Source organism: Elephantulus edwardii, unplaced genomic scaffold (genome assembly GCF_000299155.1).
Source record: "Elephantulus edwardii isolate Elephantulus edwardi_28Jun2011 unplaced genomic scaffold, EleEdw1.0 scaffold00377, whole genome shotgun sequence".
Classification (NCBI taxonomy): Eukaryota; Metazoa; Chordata; class Mammalia; order Macroscelidea; family Macroscelididae; genus Elephantulus; species Elephantulus edwardii.
Window position 1 is genome coordinate 1167611 of NW_006400127.1, and position 10278 is coordinate 1177888.

Here is a 10278-nt window from a genome sequence, read left to right on the forward strand (position 1 = left end):
GTTGGTATTCATAGGAATCAATGGATTACACCTGCGGAAAGAACCGCTGGAGAAGCTCAATATCAGCTGTGAAAACGAGGGCAGGAGCTGATTGTGGAACAAACCACCCACTACTCATATGCAAGTTCAAGCTGAAGCTAAGGAAAATGAAACTGAATCCACTTAATTGTGCTCATGTGAAATCTATACCTAGACCAAAAAGTTCTGTCCAAACAGAACAAGGGATGGCTTAAAATCAGGAAGGGTGTGCATCAAAGCTCTATCCTTTCCCCATAGTTATGCATTCTGTATGCTGAGCAAATAATTCGTGAAGCTGGACTCCATAAAGAAGAATCCAGCACCAGTATTAGAAGATGACTCATCAAAAACCTACATTATGCAGGTAAACCAACTTTGTTTGCTGAAAGTGAGTAGGATATAAAAATATTAGAGCAGAACATCAGAGACTTTGGTATGGATTATATCTCAACATCAAGAAAACAAAGGTACTCATCACAGGTGCAAAGTCAAAGTTAGGATAGATGGAGAAAGGATTAAAGCTGTCAATGATTTCATCCTTGGATCAACAATCAACATCCTTGGTATCAGCAATCAGGAAATCAGGAGACATATTACGTAGGGGAAATCTGCTGTCTCTAGAATGCTGAAAAGCAGTGATGTCAGTTTGAAGACTAAACTGCACTTGAGTCAGGCCATCGTCTTCTCCGTGACCTGCTGTACATCAGAGAGCTGGACAATGAACAAGGATAACAAAAGAATTGATGTCTTTAAGTTGTGGTGCTAGAGAATAGTACTGAATATACCACGGACTGTCCAAAGAACAAACATGTATGTCTTCGGAAAAGTTCAGCCAGAGTGCTACTTGGAGGAAAAGATAATGAAATCTGTCTACCATGCTGTGGACACGTAGCCAGGTAAGGCTATTCCTTGGAAAGGGACATCATTCTTGGACAAAGGGGTTGGGGGATTAGTGGAGAGGAAGAGTTCAAATCAGATGGACTGACATGATGAATTCAGCAATGGGCTAAATGTGTCAGAACGATAAGGATGGCTTGAAGTAGGGCAGAGTTCAGATTGGCTGTTCATAGGATCGTACTCGACTCGATGGCACCTTACAACAATTAACACAGGGTCAGTATGAGTGGGAACTCGATGGCACCTTACAACAATTAACACAGGGTCAGTATGAGTGGGAACAGACTCATTGGTAATGAATTGATTTTCTGTTGTTTTGACATAGAGTCACTTGGAGGGGCCAGACCTTGAATTGCAACATTATGCTTGAAAGGCTGGAGAGTAAACGAAAGAGAAGACCATCAACGAGATAGATTGCCACAGTGGTTGGAGCAATGGGCTTCAGTATAGGAGGGATGTTGATACAGGCGTTGGTGGATAGGGCAGGGTTCAGGGCTTCTGTTCATAGTGTCTATGTGAGTTGTTGTTGACTCGATGGCAGCTAACAACAACAGTAGCTCTTCAGTTAGCTAACAACAGAAATCAGTCTCATGAGACATCCTTGCTGAACCACGCGTGAACCTCTTCCTCCCAGCAGGGGCTCCGCCCGGCCGCACAGCCTTCTGGAAGTCGTAGCACGCTTCTTCCTCCGTGGCCGGACTACGACTCCCGGCAGGCTTTGTTCCTCTCTACCGCCCTCTTGGCGCACGGCCTGCCGGGAGGGGACAAGTGTCTGGCGGCCCGGTCCAATGGGTGCCCGCTCTCAAGAAGAGGGCGGAGGAGAGGAGGAAGGAGGCGGACTCTGGGCCCGGTCCCCATTCATTGCTGCTGCCGACTGGGTGGGGGTCTTGTCTTTTTGGGAGTCATGGAGGCGCTAATTCCTGTTATCAATAAGCTCCAGGACGTCTTCAATACCGTGGGAGCCGATATCATCCAGCTGCCCCAGATCGTGGTGGTGGGAACGCAGGTGAGAGACGAGGCCGACGTTCCGAGGCCATAGACCGAGGCGCGGGCCTGGTCGCGGTTGCAGCAGCGTTTGCTCCCGGTCCAGCCTTTGCGGCCTGTGGGAGGAGTGTGATGCTAGGAGCCTCTGGGCACCCTCACGCCCTGCTGCGTCTGTCCTCCTGGGGCCGCGAGCCCCGTGCCTGGTTTGGGAGACGAGGGGCGGAGCTGGCGCCGGGGGACCCGGCGGGCCTCTGGGGCGGAGTGAGGGAAGGACGGGTCGGCGGCGGAACTGGAGTCCGTGGGGACCGGGCGCGGCTCTGTCTGCGGTCACTGCCTCCAAGGGCACTTGGGGGACACGGGGTGCACGCGGGTCCTCGCTGGGCGCGCGGTGGGCTGCCTACCCCCATCTCGGGACAGTGGGCTGTTTATGTCTAACCCTGCTTGCCTTGCCAAAGAGCCTCGGTGGCGAGGTGGTTAAAGCTACTGACAGCCAACTGAAAGGTCTGGTGGTCCAGTTCATCAGCCAAGGATGATGACGGCCTTGGAAACCCTGTGGAGTAGTTCTCCTCTATCCGCCAGGGTCACTTTGAATCTGAATGGACCACTGCACTGAGGTTTAATTTGCTTAGTCTTGCCCAGTGCCTCCAGGACTCAGTTTTGAAGTTACATATTTGAATAATCCCTCCTGCAGTGTACAGGTTTTGAGAACGCGGAAGCAGCTGAAAAATACATACATGTTCTTGGAGGTTTATGAGTATTAGAAAGAAATATCCAGTTTTTCTGCAAAGTCTGTAGTTTTTTTTATTTTCTACAGTTTTGTGATCATGACCTAAATTGGGCATCAACGTTTTCAAGGCTTTTCCAAGTTGAGTCCCACTAGTACAACATCGTTTTCTATAAACAGAAGTGTTGAGGAAGTAGCTTATTTTTAGAAAACAGAAGACGTTTAAGTTTTAATTTGATTTACTTGCTGTTTTTCTATGTTTAAGTGGAATCATTTTTTTATTAGAGTTGAGAATACTTAGTATGTGATTAGAATATCGATTTTAAGTGCTTTAATTTCCTAGTGGTATCTTTCCCGTTTCTTGAAGAAGAGCAGCCAGAGCACTCCTGAGATGCACGGAGGTGACTCTGCCTCACATATTCTGGGTATGTTTTCTGGAAGGGCCAATCTCTGGAAAAGGTACGTTTAGAAAAGTAGAGAGTCAGCGAAAGACCCTGAAGTGTGATGGATTGACACAGTGCCTGCTAACAATGTCTTAAGCACAGTGGAGATTGTGAGAATGGCATAGGAAAAAGCCAGGGTTTTCCTCTGTTCAACATACGGTCAGGTCATAGAATAACAACAGCAACATCTTTTCTATTGAAGGAGCCCTGGTGGTGCAGTGGTTATTTCTGCTAACCAAAAGGTGGGATGTTCTAATCCATCAGCCATTCCAGGGGAGTGGCAGTCTGCTTCCCTCACAATTCTCAACCTTGGAGTCCTTATAGGGCAGTTCTGCACTGCCCTTCAGGGATGCTATGAGTTGAAATGACATCACTGGATATCTTCTCTGTTGAGAGAATGATTTCCTTATTATTTTCCACAGGTACATTGCTACATAATGTTACAAGATTAAAGTGTAGAATATAAATATTAAAGGAATTTTTAAATGCAAAATACTACAGTGTATAAATATTGAAAACACTGGGAACTACACAAATACTTTCTTAAAAAAATAGTTAAAACTGTAGAAATTCTTTTAGCAACAAACTGCCTTCATTTGCTCTAGGATTGATAAGGATTTTGTTCAATTCTGTCTACATGTTCTAAAGTAGTATTGCCAATGACTTCTCTTATTTGGATCCACAATCAGTACCCTTAGTACCAGCAGTCAGGAGATTAGGAGACATATTGTATTAGAAAGTCTGCAGTCAGCTCCAAACTACTCAGGACAATGATATCAGTTTCAGGATTAAGGTCTGCCGTATTATGGCCATGATATTTTCAGTCAATTGCTATGTATCTAAAAGCCAGTGAATAAGAATGATAGAAGAATTGATGCCTTTGAGCTGTGGTGTTGGAGAAGGGTACTGAATATTTCATGGACTGCCAGAGAACAAACATGTATCTTGGTAAAAGTGCAGTCAGAGTTCTCCTTGGAGTCAAAGATGACAAAGCTTCATCTTATATACTTTAAGCATGTTGCTAGGAGAGGGACATCATGCTTGGAAAGGTGGAAAGTCAATGAAATAAAGGAGGACCCTCAACCAGATGGACTGACACAGTGACAGACACAGTAACTGAAACAGGGGGCTCACGTATGTCAGAAATAATCAGGATAGCACAGAATAGGACAGGGTTTAGAGCTGTTGTTCTGAGGGTCAGTATGAGTCAGACTCAATTCATTGGCACGTAAGAAACAAAACCAATAGCATTTATTAGTAATGATGATTGAATACTCTGAATCATCAAACCTAATTAATTATGAGCAGTATTTGTATTAAACATATTTTGTTCACTGATCTTTCTATTTCCTACAATAGTGTGGGGCAAGGATAGGTATTCTGTAAATATTTTTAGCAAATTAATATTGCTCACTGTAACTAGATAGTGTTTTATTTAAAGATTTTTATCATCAAATATATTTTTTGAAAATAGAATTAATAAGAAATGATATAAATTAAATCTTTAGTAGTAATTTGAAACATTTCCTACTTCCAGGTGGCTCCTGCGGATTTAAAGTTTTCCATATACTTTTAAGAGATTCTCAGTACTTTTTATTTAGAACCAGTAAAAGAAACATTAACTATAAATGTGTCTACATAACAGTTTAAAACAAGATTTTTCATATACAAAGTGAATGTTTATTTCAGTAAACTTGTTAAATGGCAAAATTAGAAGGGGGCAAAGTGGAAAGTTCCTGAATAATGCAGATGGTTAAGGATGATTGTCTGCTAACCTAAAGGTTGGAGATTAAAAGACATCCAGAGGCATCTTGTAACAAAGCCCTGGAAGTCTATTTCCAAAAAAAAAAAAATATCAGACACTGAGAACTCTGGAGCACAGTTCTACTCTGACACACAGGGGTCACCCTCAGTCACAATTGCCTTGATGGCAGTTTGTTTTTAGGGTGGTTGTTGTTAGGTGCCATTGACTAACTAACATTGACCCTGTGGAAAACAGGTCTGAACCTTGCCTTATCCCACACCATCCACACCATCTCAGTTATGCTTGAGCCCATTATACAGTTAATAGTCATTGTGTCAGTCTGTCTTATAGAGAGTCTTCTGTTTCTCTGAACCTTCACCTTTGCTAGTATGATGCCTTCTTCTGAGGAATGGTCTTTTCTGACAATACAGTTAAAGTGTGTGAGCTGGAGTTTCACCATACTTGCTTCTATGGATCAGCTTGGTTGAACTTCTTCCAAGCCAGATTTGTTTGCTCTTTTGGCAGTCCATGTGGTCTATGCATAGTTTTCACATGAGTACAATTAAGTATTCTGGGAATCCCATTCTTCTCATTGTTAGCCATAATGTGTTATGATCTACACAGTCAGATGCCTTTGTCCAGTAAATAGAACTCGGAGTACACATCTTTCTATTATTATTTGCTTCCAGCCAATATGTTTCTGGTATTCCACGATATCTTTAAATCCAGCTTGAATTTCTGGCGTTTCCCTATTGATACACTATTCTAGCTGTTTTTAAATAATTTTCAGTAAGATCTTGCTTGCATGTGATATTAATGATATTATTTGATAATTTCCACATTTTGTTAGATCACCTTTTTTGGGAATAGGATTAAATATGGATGTTTCCTAGTCAGTTGACCAGGTAGCAGTCTTCCAGATTCCTTGGAATCGTCTAGTAGGCATGTGCAGGGCTGCATCGATTTGTTGAAACATGTGAATTAGTATTCCATCAATTCCTAGGTCATATCTTTTGCTAATGGTTTCAGTGCAGCTTGAACTTTCCTCCTCGTTATCATTGGATCTTGATTATATGCTGCTTCTTGAAATGTTTCATTGTCGACCAGTTATTTTTGGTATAGTGACTCTGTGTATTCCCTTCCATCTTCTTTTGTTGCTTCCTGCATTATTCAAGATTTGGCCTATAGGCCCCTTCAGTGTTATAACTTGAGGCTTGAATTTGTCCTTAAGTTCTTTCAGCTTGAGAAAGATTTAGTGTGCCCTTTTATTTTGCTCTTCTAACTCCAGCTCTTTGCACATATTATTATAGTGCTTGACTTTGTCTTCTCCAGCTGCCCATTGGAATAATTTGTTCCTATCTTTTCCTTCATTTCTTTCCTTTATTTTGGCCTCTCTATAGGAGGATCTGAAGCACTTGCTGCAGAAGGTTAAGGACTGCAGCCTTAAATATAGATTGAAGCTCAATATCAAGAAAACAAAGATTCTCACCATTGGGCCAATTGGCAGCACTGTGATAGATGGTGAAGAGATTGATTGTTAACAGCTTTCGTTTACTTGGCTCCACAGTCAACACTCTTGGTACTAGCAGCCAGGAAATCAAAAGCTGAATTGCATTGGGAAAGTCTGCTGTCAGGGACCTCTCCAGAGGACTGAAGAGCAACGATGTCAGTCTGGAGACTAAGGTGTGCCCAATACATAGTCTTTGCAATTACTTGCTATGCATTGGAAAGCTGGGCAATGACTAGATGATAGAGACTATAGGAGGAGACTTGATGCCTTTGAGTTGTGGTGTTGGATATACTGTGGACTGCTAGGAGAACAAATAGATTCATTCTGGAGAGAGGGGGTGAAGCCTGGCTTCTCCTTGGAAGCAAGAATTCTGAGGCCTCGTCTGACATACTTTGGGCATGTTGCAAGGAAGGACTAGACCTTGGAGAGGGACATCATGACTGGGAGGGTGAATGGACAGCACAAGAGAGGAAGACCCTTGATGAGATGGATTGATTTAGTGACTGGGGTAATGAGGGTAGGTGTGTCAGAGACAGTAAAATTGGCATAAGATAGAGCAGGGTTCAGAGCTATTGTACATAGGGTTGATATGAATTGCAAGTGACTCGATGACACGTAACAACAATAACAACTATATTCTAGTGCAACTTTAGAGTCTCTTTGACCCATTTTGTCTTTTTCCCCCCTTTCCAATCTTTATAATGACCTTTTGCTATTTTTGTGAATGAGATTCTTGACATTAACCCACAAGTCATCTGGTTGTTAGTGTTCAATGCTTTGAACCTGTTCTTGAGTTGGATTTTAAATTCAGGTGGTTTGGACTCAAGGTCATATTTTTATTTTCATGAACTTACTTGAATTTTCTTTAACTTGCACATAATTGATGGTCTGTTCCAGAGTTAGCCTCTAGCCTTGATTTAACTGATGAAAATGGACTTCTATAATGACCCTTTCAATAGGTGTATTCTATCAGGCTAGATCCATAGTGTAGTATAGTTGCCATTTATGTTTTCTAAAAAAGGAATTGGTAATGAATAAATTCTTCATTGTACAAAGTTCTTTCATTTGGTCTCTATCCTCATTTTGGTCATCACGTCCATATTTTCCTAACCACTGTTGGGTTTTTTTGAGAGTAGTAAGCTAGAAAAGTAAAAATCCACTGACAGGAAACTGTTACTAGGTACTGACACTATATGTATGTAATGGTTGAAATTACTTAGTTGGGCTCTATTTTAGACTTAATCAGAGCTAACTCAGTTACCACAAGACCGTTTCAGAATGTAGCATGTAATAAAGAAACTAATTTTAATAAAGGAGTAAGTTCAGGCTGCACTGAAGGCATTGGCAAAAAACAAGTCCTCAAATTTAATAGAATTTTAGTTGACATGTTCCAACAAACAGATGCAACCCTGGACATGTTTACCAGGCTGTGCCCAGAAACCTATAAGACAACTGATTGGGAGAGATTAATATTTTTTCCCATTTCCAAATAAGCGACCAGTCTTTGGAGAAGGATATTGTGCTTGGAAAAGTAGAGGGACAGCACAGGAGAGGAAGGCCCTGGATGAGATGGATTGATACAGTAACTGGGGCAATGGGGATAGATATGTCGGAATCAGTGAGACTATAGCTCAGGACAGGGCAGGCTTCAAAGCTGTTGTACATAGGGTTGCTGTGAGTCTCAGGCAACTTACTGACACATAGCAGCAACAACATACTGACACATAACAACAACAAACAACATCTTGCTGAAGATTATTGAAAAACAGCTAGAACAGTATATCAACAAAGCACTCAGAAATTCAGGCTGCATTTAATAGAGGCCTTGGCACTAGGGATATCATTGCTGATGTTAGTTGGATCTTGACTGAAAGTAGGCAATTCCAGAAGGATGCTTATCTGTGTTTTATTGGATATATGAAGGCATTGGATTATGTACATCACAACGAATTGTGACTAACATTGAGAAAATTATGAATCCAAGAATACTTAATTGTGCTCATTTGAAACTGACACCTAGACCAAGAAGCTGTTGTCTGAACAGAGCAAGGGAACACTGCATGGTTTAAAATCAAGAAAGTTGAGTATCACAGTTATATCTTTCTCCATACTTATTTAATCTGTGTACTGAACATATCATATGAGAAGCTGGACTTTATTATTAAGAATGTGGCATCAGGATTGGAGGAGGACTCAATAACAGCTTATGATATATAGATGACACAACCTTGCTTGCTGAAAGTGAGAAGGACTTGAAAGGCTTGTTGTTGTTATTGTTGTTGGATGCCATTGAGTTGCGTATGACCCACAGTGATCCTGTGAACAACAGATTTGAACCCTATCTTGTTCTGTGCCATTCTCACACTTTCTGACATACAACAGCCCATTGCGACAGTCACTGTGTCAGTCCACTTGGTCAGGGGTCTTCCTCTCCTTCACCGACGCTCTATCTTTCTTAGCATCATGTGAAGTGAAGTTTTATCGTCTTTGCCCCAAAAAACCGCTCTCTTTTCACTTTCTTCAAAACATATTTGCTCTTTTGGCAGTCCATGGGATGTTCAGTGCTGTTCTCCTGCACCACAGCTGAAAAGTATTAATTCTTTTTTCATCCTTATTCACTGCCCAGCTCAGATGCATAGCAAGTGATCGGAAGGATCTTGGCCTGAATCAGATGCTCCTTAGTCCTCCAACTGACATCATTATTCCTCAATAATTTGGAGAGGTCCCTAACTGCAGACTTTCCCAGTACAATATGTCTCCTGATTTCCTGACTACTGGATTAAAAGCTAAAAAGTTGCTTACTGTAGAAAGTCAATGTCTACAACCTTCAGTATCAATACATATCAACATTGAGTAAAGTAAAATTCTCACCACTAGGACAACAGGCAGCATCATGATAGATGGAGAAAAGACTGACATTGCTAGTGATTTCTTCTTATTTAGTCCACAATCAACAAACAACATTGGAACCAGCAGTCAGGAAATCAAAAGATATGTGGTATTGGGAAAATCTGCTGTCAAGGACCTCTCCAAAGTGTTGGAGACCAAGGATATTAGTGTAAAGACTAAAGTGTACCTGATCCAGTCTATGGTCTTTTAAATTAAGTTGGATAATGACTATGTATGGCAGAATAGGTGCCTTTGAATTGTGGATTTGGAGAATACTCAATATCCCATAGACTGCTAAAAGGACAAGTCTTTCCTGGAAAAAGTGTAACCAGGTGCTCCTTGGATGAGAGGATCTTGAAACTTCATCACACAGACTTTGGGCATTGTTGTAGGGGCTAGACATTAGAGAAGTACATCATGCTTTGAAAGGTGAAAGGTCAGCATAAGAGAGAGACCCTCAACAAGATGGATTGACAAGATTACTGTCATAATGAGTTTAGTACATTGGAGCTGATGAGAATGGCACACATATCTGTTGTTCATAGGGTCGGTATGATGGCACATAAAAACAATTCTGTCCACTTTATATTAGCTGAAATTAATTTCTTTAATGTAGAAGAAATAAAAAGAAAAATATTATCTTTTCATATTTTCTTAATGCATTGGGAAAAAAATCTAATTTACCTGGTTTGAATGTTAACATACTTTATCATCTATACCTGATGCTCATTTAGGGACTATGTAATCATCACATTTACAATAATAGGAAAAACTCTACTTAAATCGCTTTAGAGCCAATTCAGGAAATGCACATTTTCAACGAGAATGTCTCTCTTCTGGGTCTCAGTCCTTGATCTCTCACCCTCTACTGTCCTGAATGTGAATAAATTAAGAGAGAGAGTATAATCAGGCACTGAAACTGGACCCCCAGGCACTTAACCTACACACATGCTCTGAAGTCGCCTCAAATCTTTAGGGGCCCAGCTAGCAGGCTATTAGCTGCAGGTGCCTTGCCATCTAAGTAGAGCTGTGACTGTTGTTGGTGTTGTTATGTGCCGTCGAGTCATTT

General features: G+C 41.4%; 1 protein-coding gene across 1 annotated transcript in view; it reads left to right on the plus strand.

Moving 5' to 3' along the window:
* Positions 1–1657: 1657 nt before the first annotated feature.
* DNM1L (dynamin 1-like) overlaps positions 1658–10278 on the plus strand; it is a 59440-nt gene continuing 50819 nt past the window's right edge. Inside the window, exon 1 of the mRNA XM_006902182.1 lies at positions 1658–1921. The gene's annotated coding sequence lies outside the window, so the exon portion shown is untranslated. The remainder of the gene's footprint in view (positions 1922–10278) is intronic.